Source organism: Scyliorhinus torazame, chromosome X (genome assembly GCF_047496885.1).
Source record: "Scyliorhinus torazame isolate Kashiwa2021f chromosome X, sScyTor2.1, whole genome shotgun sequence".
NCBI lineage: Eukaryota > Metazoa > Chordata > Chondrichthyes > Carcharhiniformes > Scyliorhinidae > Scyliorhinus > Scyliorhinus torazame.
The window spans coordinates 23,407,840-23,417,194 of NC_092738.1; the positions used below are offsets into that span (position 1 = coordinate 23,407,840).

The window sequence follows — 9,355 nt, forward strand, 5'->3', positions numbered from 1 at the left end:
CAGCAACGCAGCCCCCAGCATCGCAGCCCCCAGCAACATAGCCCCCAGCAACGCCGCACCCAGCAACGCAGCCCCCAGCAACATAGCCCCCAGCATCGCAGCCCCCAGCATCGCAGCCCCCAGCATCGCCGCCTCCAGCATCGCAGCCCCCAGCAACGCAGCCCCCAGCAACGCAGCCCCCAGCAACATAGCCCCCAGCAACCCAGCCCCCAGCAACGCAGCCCCCAGCAACACCGCCCCAGCAATGCCGCCCCAGCAACGCAGCCCCCAGCAACGCAGCCCCCAGCAGTGCCGCTCCCATCAGCGCTGCCTCCAGCAACACCGCCTCCTGCACCGCCGCCTCCAGCAGCCCCACCGTCCACACCAGAGCCACGCTGGTCACACCACCGCTGCCCACACCAGCGTGTCACTGGCACCATTGTGACATCACCAGCATTATCGCTATATTTCCGTGGAGAACGCACCAGGGAACAGTTCTACAGTTATACAGTTACGTTGCCAATCAATCAGCAACCTTTTCACGTCGTATAACTTGTTCTTTTTGAAATTTTGCATTCTCACATCTGTCCTGATCAGTGCAAGACGAAAAGCTTCAACAGCATGTCTCTTTGCAGCAATACTAAAGAATGTGAAAGTTCCCCCCCGATGTCCCGGTCAATATTAATCCCTCAATCACATCACGAAAGCGGATTATCTGATCATTATCACATTGCTGGGTGTGGGAGCTTGCTGTGCGTGAATTGGCCGCCACATTTCCTCAATTCCAATAGTGACTACACTTCAGAAAGTACTTCTGTGAAGTGCCCTCAAATGTTGTGATGGCGAATAAGGCACCAATGGAAATGCAAGCCTGTCTTATCTTTGTGAGCACAGTAAGAAGTCTTACAACACCAGGTTAAAGTCCAACAGGTTTGTTCAAACACTAGCTTTCGGAGCGCTGCTCCTTCCTCAGGTGAATGAGCAATGCTCCGACAGCTAGTGACATCGAAACAAACCTGTTGGACTTTAACCTGGTGTTGTAAGACTTCGTACTGTGCCCACCCCAGTCCAACGCCGGCATCTCCACATCTTATCTTTGTGAAGCTGCGATCTGTCAGTCCACTGCGCAGGGCTCCCATCCGGCTCAGCCAAGGCATGAAGGGCCCTAAATGCAGGAACAGGTTCCTGCAGGTGGATCTGTCTCCTGGTAATGGAGGGGACGAGCTCGGAGAGGAGGTTAGAAAAAAAATTGGGACTCCTCCACCTTGAGAAGGGGATGAATGAGAGTGATCCTTTTGGAAGGTACAAGACAGTGGAGGGAATAGAATCATCATAGAATTTACAATGCAGAAGGAGGCCATTCGGCCCATCGAGTCTGCACCGGCCCTTACAAAGAGCACCCTACTCAAGCCCATGTATCTACCCTATCCCCGTAACCCAGTAACCCCCACTTAACCCTTTTTGGATACTAAGGGCAATTTAGCATGGCCAGTCCACCTAACCCACATGTCTTTGGACTGTGGGAGGAAACCGGAGCACCCGGAAGAAACCCACGCACACACGGGGAGGATGTGCAGACTCCACATAGATAGTGACCCAAGGCTGGAATTGAACCCTGGAGCTGTGAAGCAACTGTGCTAACCACTGTGCTGCCGTGCTGCCCACGGTGATGTGATTGAGGGATAAATAGAAAGGGTTAATCCCAAGGACTCAGTCAGGTTGAACCACAACCACAGGGACACGCGTGCAAACTGACAAACTCAGGAATGTTGTCAGGAAGTTCTCCTTCACAGACAGTGGCCAGTCCCCACAATGGTATCCCCAGAATCAAGAGGTGGAGAGAACTCTGAGGCGGCGATCATCTTTGTGACCACAATATTAAATCATGTCAGACATGGGAAATGTTCAGAATGGAGTACAGTCACAAGTGGAGTACCACAAGGATCTGTTCTGGGGCCGTTGCTGTTTGTCATTTTTATCAATGACCTAGAGGAAGGCGCAGAAGGGTGGGTGAGTAAATTTGCAGACGATACTAAAGTCGGTGGTGTTGTCGATAGTGTGGAAGGATGTAGCAGGTTACAGAGGGATATAGATAAGCTGCAGAGCTGGGCTGAGAGGTGGCAAATGGAGTTTAATGTAGAGAAGTGTGAGGTGATTCACTTTGGAAGGAATAACAGGAATGCGGAATATTTGGCTAATGGAAAAGTTCTTGAAAGTGTGGATGAGCAGAGGGATCTAGGTGTCCATGTACATAGATCCCTGAAAGTTGCCACCCAGGTTGATAGGGTTGTGAAGAAGGCCTATGGAGTGTTGGCCTTTATTGGTAGAGGGATTGAGTTCCGGAGTCAGGAGGTCATGTTGCAGCTGTACAGAACTCTGGTACGGCCGCATTTGGAGTATTGCGTACAGTTCTGGTCACCGCATTATAGGAAGGACGTGGAGGCTTTGGAGCGGGTGCAGAGGAGATTTACCAGGATGTTGCCTGGTATGGAGGGAAAATCTTATGAGGAAAGGCTGACGGACTTGAGGTTGTTTTCGTTGGAGAGAAGAAGGTTAAGAGGAGACTTAATAGAGGCATACAAAATGATCAGGGGGTTGGATAGGGTGGACAGTGAGAGCCTTCTCCCGCGGATGGATATGGCTGGCACGAGGGGACATAACTTTAAACTGAGGGGTAATAGATATAGGACAGAGGTCAGAGGTAGGTTCTTTACGCAAAGAGTGGTGAGGCCGTGGAATGCCCTGCCTGCAACAGTAGTGAACTCGCCAACATTGAGGGCATTTAAAAGTTTATTGGATAAACATATGGATGATAATGGCATAGTGTAGGTTAGATGGCTTTTGTTTCGGTGCAACATCGTGGGCCGAAGGGCCTGTACTGCGCTGTATTGTTCGATGTTCTATGTTCTATTAATTGACCCTGCTGCCAATGAAGGAAGCAAGCGGGAACCTTTGCAGCAACACACATGTCTGCTTTTCTCACGTGTGTCCCTGGTACCACCTTGGGCTCAATGCCAGGACCTCATTGGAGAATGGGTAGCGAATCGTGAACCACCTTTCTCTTCCCACGGGTTCGGACTGAGCCCGTCTCTCACATGTGACTGTGAAGTCCCTTGTCTCTCCCCAGCCTGATTGACTTCTTGCTGTGTGGGTCCTGTCCCCTTGCACGCACCATTATCCCACGTCTCCCCAGCCTGAGGAAGGAGCAGTGCTCCGAAAGCTGGTGACTTGAAACAGGACTTTAACCTGGTGTTGTAAGACTTCTTACTGTTCTCCCCAGCAACAGGGCTTCCCCTCTTGCCTAGAGCCTGAGCGATACTCGATTAACAGAGCAAAGGGAACTCCCGGACTGCAGGACTGAGCTGGGAGAAGCAAAGCTGTGGCTGAACAGCTTCAGCGATAGATCTGTCAGCCCGGCCTCGTGCAAACAGTGAACAAAAGCCGGCAGGCAACACACGTTACTCACCCTTGAATCGAGCAGCCTCTCAGCACTTGTGTGCTGAAACCATTTCCTCTGGAGGGGGGTAAAAATATCTCGAGTGCCAACGACTGCACAAAGCAACTTCCAAATTCCTCCTGAACTCCTTGTGAATCATGCACTAGACTCGGTGGCCTTTGCAGAAACTGGTCCCCACACACTGGGAACAAGCTTTCCCCAGCAGGAAGGGAGAGAGACACAGAGAAACCAACTGCTCACTGGAAGCCGAGCCTGCAAGTCCCTCAGTTTGGGGCTGGCATTTAACTATTTCCTGTCTCTCCAAATATGAGTGTCAGTCCTTTTCTCTGAGTGTGTCTGTCTCTGCTCACTCACTATTCTTTCACAGAGTTTCGCTGTCATTCATTTCTCACAACTCTTATTTCTCACAAACTAAGTTTGAAACTTTATATCCTCTACTAACTGCCCCCCCTCTCTCTCTCTCCTCTACTAACTGCCCCCTCTCTCTCTCCTCTACTAACTGCCCCCCTCTCTCTCTCTCCTCTACTAACTGCCCCCCTCTCTCTCTCTCCTCTACTAACTGCCCCCCTCTCTCTCTCTCCTCTACTAACTGCCCCCCTCTCTCTCTCTCCTCTACTAACTGCGCCCCCTCTCTCTCTCTCCCCTACTAACTGCCCCCCTCTCTCTCTCTCCTCTACTAACTGCCCCCCTCTCTCTCTCCTCTACTAACTGCCCCTCTCTCTCTCTCCTCTACTAACTGCCCCCCTCTCTCTCTCCTCTACTAACTGCCCCCCTTCTCTCTCTCCTCTACTAACTGCCCCCCTCTCTCTCTCTCCTCTACTAACTGCCCCCCTCTCTCTCTCTCCTCTACTAACTGCCCCCCTCTCTCTCTCTCCTCTACTAACTGCCCCCCCCTCTCTCTCTCTCCCCTACTAACTGCCCCCCTCTCTCTCTCTCCTCTACTAACTGCCCCCCTCTCTCTCTCCTCTACTAACTGCCCCCCTCTCTCTCTCCTCTACTAACTGCCCCCCTTCTCTCTCTCCTCTACTAACTGCCCCCCTCTCTCTCTCCTCTACTAACTGCCCCCCTCTCTCTCTCCTCTACTAACTGCCCCCCCTCTCTCTCACTCCTCTACTAACTGCCCCCCCCTCTCTCTCCTCTACTAACTGCCCCCCTCTCTCTCTCTCCTCTACTAACTGCCCCCCTTCTCTCTCTCCTCTACTAACTGCCCCCCTTCTCTCTCTCCTCTACTAACTGCCCCCTCTCTCTCTCTCCTCTACTAACTGCCCCCCTTCTCTCTCCTCTACTAACTTTCCCCTCTCTCTCTCTCCTCTACTAACTGCCCCCTCTCTCTCTCTCCTCTACTAACTGCCCCCCTCTCTCTCTCTCCTCTACTAACTGCCCCCTCTCTCTCTCTCCTCTACTAACTGCCCCCTCTCTTTCTCTCTCCTCTACTAACTGCCCCCCTCTCTCTCTCTCCTCTACTAACTGCCCCCCTCTCTCTCCTCTACTAACTGCCCCCCTCTCTCTCTCCTCTACTAACTGCCCCCCCTCTCTCTCTCCTCTACTAACTGCCCCCCTCTCTCTCTCCTCTACTAACTGCCCCCCTCTCTCTCTCCTCTACTAACTGCCCCCCCCTCTCTCTCTCCTCTACTAACTGCCCCCCCTCTCTCTCTCCTCTACTAACTGCCCCCCTCTCTCTCTCCTCTACTAACTGCCCCCCTCTCTCTCTCCTCTACTAACTGCCCCCTCTCTCTCTCCTCTACTAACTGCCCCCTCTCTCTCTCCCCTCTACTAACTGCCCCCCTCTCTCTCTCCTCTAGTAACTGCCCCCCTCTCTCTCTCCTCTACTAACTGCCCCCCCCTCTCTCTCTCACTCCTCTACTAACTGCCCCCCTCTCTCTCTCTCCTCTACTAACTGCCCCCCCTCTCTCTCTCCTCTACTAACTGCCCCCCCTCTCTCTCTCCTCTACTAACTGCCCCCTCTCTCTCTCTCTCCTCTACTAACTGCCCCCCTCTCTCTCTCCTCTACTAACTGCCCCCTCTCCCTCTCTCCTCCACTAACTGCCCCCCTCTCTCCCTCTCTCCTCTACTAACTGCCCCCCTCTCTCTCTCTCTCCTCTACTAACTGCCCCCTCTCTCTCTCTCCTCTACTAACTGCCCCCCTCTCTCTCTCTCTCCTCTACTAACTGCCCCCCTCTCTCTCTCTCTCCTCTACTAACTGCCCCCCCTCTCTCTCTCTCCTCTACTAACTGCCCCCTCTCTCTCACTCCTCTACTAACTGCCCCCCTCTCTCTCTCTCCTCTACTAACTGCCCCCTCTCTCTCTCCTCTACTAACTGCCCCCCTCTCTCTCTCTCCTCTACTAACTGCCCCCCTCTCTCTCTCTCCTCTACTAACTGCCCCCTCTCTCTCTCTCCTCTACTAACTGCCCCCCTCTCTCTCTCCTCTACTAACTGCCCCCCTCTCTCTCTCTCCTCTACTAACTGCCCCCCTTCTCTCTCTCCTCTACTAACTGCCCCCCTCTCTCTCTCCTCTACTAACTGCCCCCCTCTCTCTCTCTCCTCTACTAACTGCCCCCCTTCTCTCTCTCCTCTACTAACTGCCCCTCTCTCTCTCTCCTCTACTAACTGCCCCCCTCTCTCTCTCCTCTACTAACTGCCCCCTTCTCTCTCTCCTCTACTAAGTGCCCCCCTCTCTCTCTCCTCTACTAACTGCCCCCCTCTCTCTCTCTCCTCTACTAACTGCCCCCCTTCTCTCTCTCCTCTACTAACTGCCCCCCTTCTCTCTCTCCTCTACTAACTGCCCCCCTCTCTCTCTCTCCTCTACCAACTGCCCCCCCCTCTCTCTCTCCTCTACTAACTGCCCCTCTCTCTCTCTCCTCTACTAACTGCCCCCCCTCTCTCTCTCTCCTCTACTAACTGCCCCCCCTCTCTCTACTCTACTAACTGCCCCCCCTCTCTCTCTCCTCTACTAACTGCCCCCCTCTCTCTCTCTCCTCTACTAACTGCCCCCCTCTCTCTCTCCTCTACTAACTGCCCCCTCTCTCTCTCTCCTCTACTAACTGCCCCCTCTCTCTCTCTCCTCTACTAACTGCCCCCTCTCTCTCTCTCCTCTACTACCTGCCCCCTCTCTCTCTCTCCTCTACTAACTGCCCCCCTCTCTCTCTCCTCTAATAACTGCCCCCTCTCTTTCTCTCTCCTCTACTAACTGCCCCCTCTCTCTCTCTCCTCTACTACCTGCCCCCTCTCTCTCTCTCCTCTACTAACTGCCCCCCTCTCTCTCTCCTCTACTACCTGCCCCCTCTCTCTCTCTCCTCTACTAACTGACCCCTCTCTCTCTCTCCTCTACTAACTGCCCCCCCTCTCTCTCTCCTCTACTAACTGCCCTCCCTCTCTCTCTCTCCTCTACTAACTGCCCCCCTCTCTCTCTCTCCTCTACTAACTGCCCCCCTCTCTCTCTCCCCTCTACTAACTGCCCCCCTCTCTCTCTCCTCTACTAACTGCCCCCTCTCCCTCTCTCCTCTACTAACTGCCCCCCCTCTCTCTCTCTCCTCTACTAACTGCCCCTCTCCCTCTCTCCTCTACTAACTGCCCCCCTCTCTCTCTCTCTCCTCTACTAACTGCCCCCCTCTCTCTCTCTCCTCTACTAACTGCCCCCCTCTCTCTCTCTCCTCTACTAACTGCCCCCTCTCTCTCTCTCCTCTACTAACTGCCCCCCTCTCTCTCTCTCCTCTACTAACTGCCCCCTCTCTCTCTCTCCTCTACTAACTGCCCCCCTCTCTCTCTCTCCTCTACTAACTGCCCCCCCTCTCTCTCCTCTACTAACTGCCCCCTCTCTCTCTCCTCTACTAACTGCCCCCTCTCTCTCTCTCCTCTACTAACTGCCCCCCTCTCTCTCCTCTACTAACTGCCCCCTCTCTCTCTCTCCTCTACTAACTGCCCCCTCTCTCTCTCTCTCCTCTACTAACTGCCCCTCTCTCTCACTCCTCTACTAACTGCCCCCTCTCTCTCTCTCCTCTACTAACTGCCCCTCTCTCTCTCTCCTCTACTAACTGCCCCCCCCTCTCTCTCTCTCCTCTACTAACTGCCCTCTCTCTCTCTCTCCTCTACTAACTGCCCCTCTCTCTCTCTCCTCTACTAACTGCCCCCCCCCTCTCTCTCTCCTCTACTAACTGCCCTCTCTCTCTCTCTCCTCTACTAACTGCCCCCCCTCTCTTTCTCCTCTACTAACTGCCCCCCTCTCTCTCTCCTCTACTAACTGCCCCCTCTCTCTCTCTCCTCTACTAACTGCCCCCCCTCTCTCTCTCTCCTCTACTAACTGCCCCCCCTCTCTCTCACTCCTCTACTAACTGCTCCCTCTCTCTCTCTCTCCTCTACTAACTGCCCCCCTCTCTCTCTCTCCTCTACTAACTGCCCCCCCCTCTCTCTCTCCTCTACTAACTGCCCCCCTCTCTCTCTCTCCTCTACTAACTGCCCCCTCTCTCTCTCTCTCCCCTCTACTAACTGCCCCCCTCTCTCTCTCTCTCCCCTCTACTAACTGCCCCCTCTCTCTCACTCTCTCCTCTACTAACTGCCCCTCTCTCTCACTCTTCTACTAACTGCCCCCTCTCTCTCTCACTCTTCTACTAACTGCCCCCTCTCTCTCTCTCCTCTACTAACTGCCCCCCTCTCTCTCTCTCCTCTACTAACTGCCCCCTCTCTCTCTCCTCTACTTACTGCCCCCCTCTCTCTCTCCTCTACTAACTGCCCCCCCTCTCTCCTCTACTAACTGCCCCCCCTCTCTCTCACTCCTCTACTAACTGCCCCCTCTCTCTCACTCCTCTACTAACTGCCCCCCCTCTCTCTCTACACTACTAACTGCCCCCTCTCTCTCACTCCTCTACTAACTGCCCCCCCTCTCTCTCCTCTACTAACTGCCCCCCTCTCTCTCACTCCTCTACTAACTGCCCCCTCTCTCTCACTCCTCTACTAACTGCCCCCCTCTCTCTCTCACTCCTCTACTAACTGTCCCCCTCTCTCTCTCTCCTCTGCTAACTGCCCCCCTCTCTCTCTCTCCTCTACTAACTGCCCCCCCTCTCTCTCACTCCTCTACTAACTGCCCCCCTCTCTCTCTCACTCCTCTACTAACTGCCCCCCTCTCTCTCTCTCCTCTGCTAACTGCCCCCCTCTCTCACTCCTCTACTAACTGCCCCCTCTCTCTCTCTCCTCTACTAACTGCCCCCCTCTCTCTCTCTCATCTACTAACTGCCCCCCCCCTCTCTCACTCCTCTACTAACTGCCCCCCTCTCTCTCTCCTCTACTAACTGCCCCCCTCTCTCTCTCACTCCTCTACTAACTGCCCCCTCTCTCTCACTCCTCTACTAACTGCCCCCCTCTCTCTCACTCCTCTACTAACTGCCCCCCTCTTTCTCTCCTCTACTAACTGCCCCCTCTCTCTCACTCCTCTACTAACTGCCCCCCCTCTCTCTCCTCTACTAACTGCCCCCTCTCTCTCACTCCTCTACTAACTGCCCCCCTCTCTCTCTCTCCTCTACTAACTGCCCCCCTCTCTCTCTCTCCTCTACTAACTGCCCCCTCTCTCTCTCTCCTCTACTAACTGCCCCCCTCTCTCTCTCACTCCTCTACTAACTGCCCCCTCTCTCTCACTCCTCTACTAACTGCCCCCCTCTTTCTCTCCTCTACTAACTGCCCCCCCTCTCTCTCTCTACACTACTAACTGCCCCCCCTCTCTCTCTCTCCTCTACTAACTGCCCCCCTCTCTCTCACTCCTCTACTAACTGCCCCCTCTCTCTCTCTCCTCTACTAACTGCCCCCCCTCTCTCTCTCTCCTCTACTAACTGCCCCCCCTCTCTCTCCTCTACTAACTGCCCCCCTCTCTCTCACTCCTCTACTAACTGCCCCCCTCTCTCTCTCTCCTCTACTAACTGCCCCCTCTCTCT

The 9,355-nt window shown here is 54.2% G+C and overlaps 1 protein-coding gene across 1 annotated transcript in view; it reads right to left on the reverse strand.

Annotated features, from left to right (window-relative positions):
* The window catches only part of LOC140405399 (transmembrane protein 198-like), a 133,130-nt gene extending 129,452 nt beyond the window's left edge, over positions 1-3,678 (reverse strand). The window contains exon 1 of the mRNA XM_072493754.1: positions 3,446-3,678. The gene's annotated coding sequence lies outside the window, so the exon portion shown is untranslated. The remainder of the gene's footprint in view (positions 1-3,445) is intronic.
* Between the last annotated feature and the right edge of the window lie 5,677 nt (positions 3,679-9,355).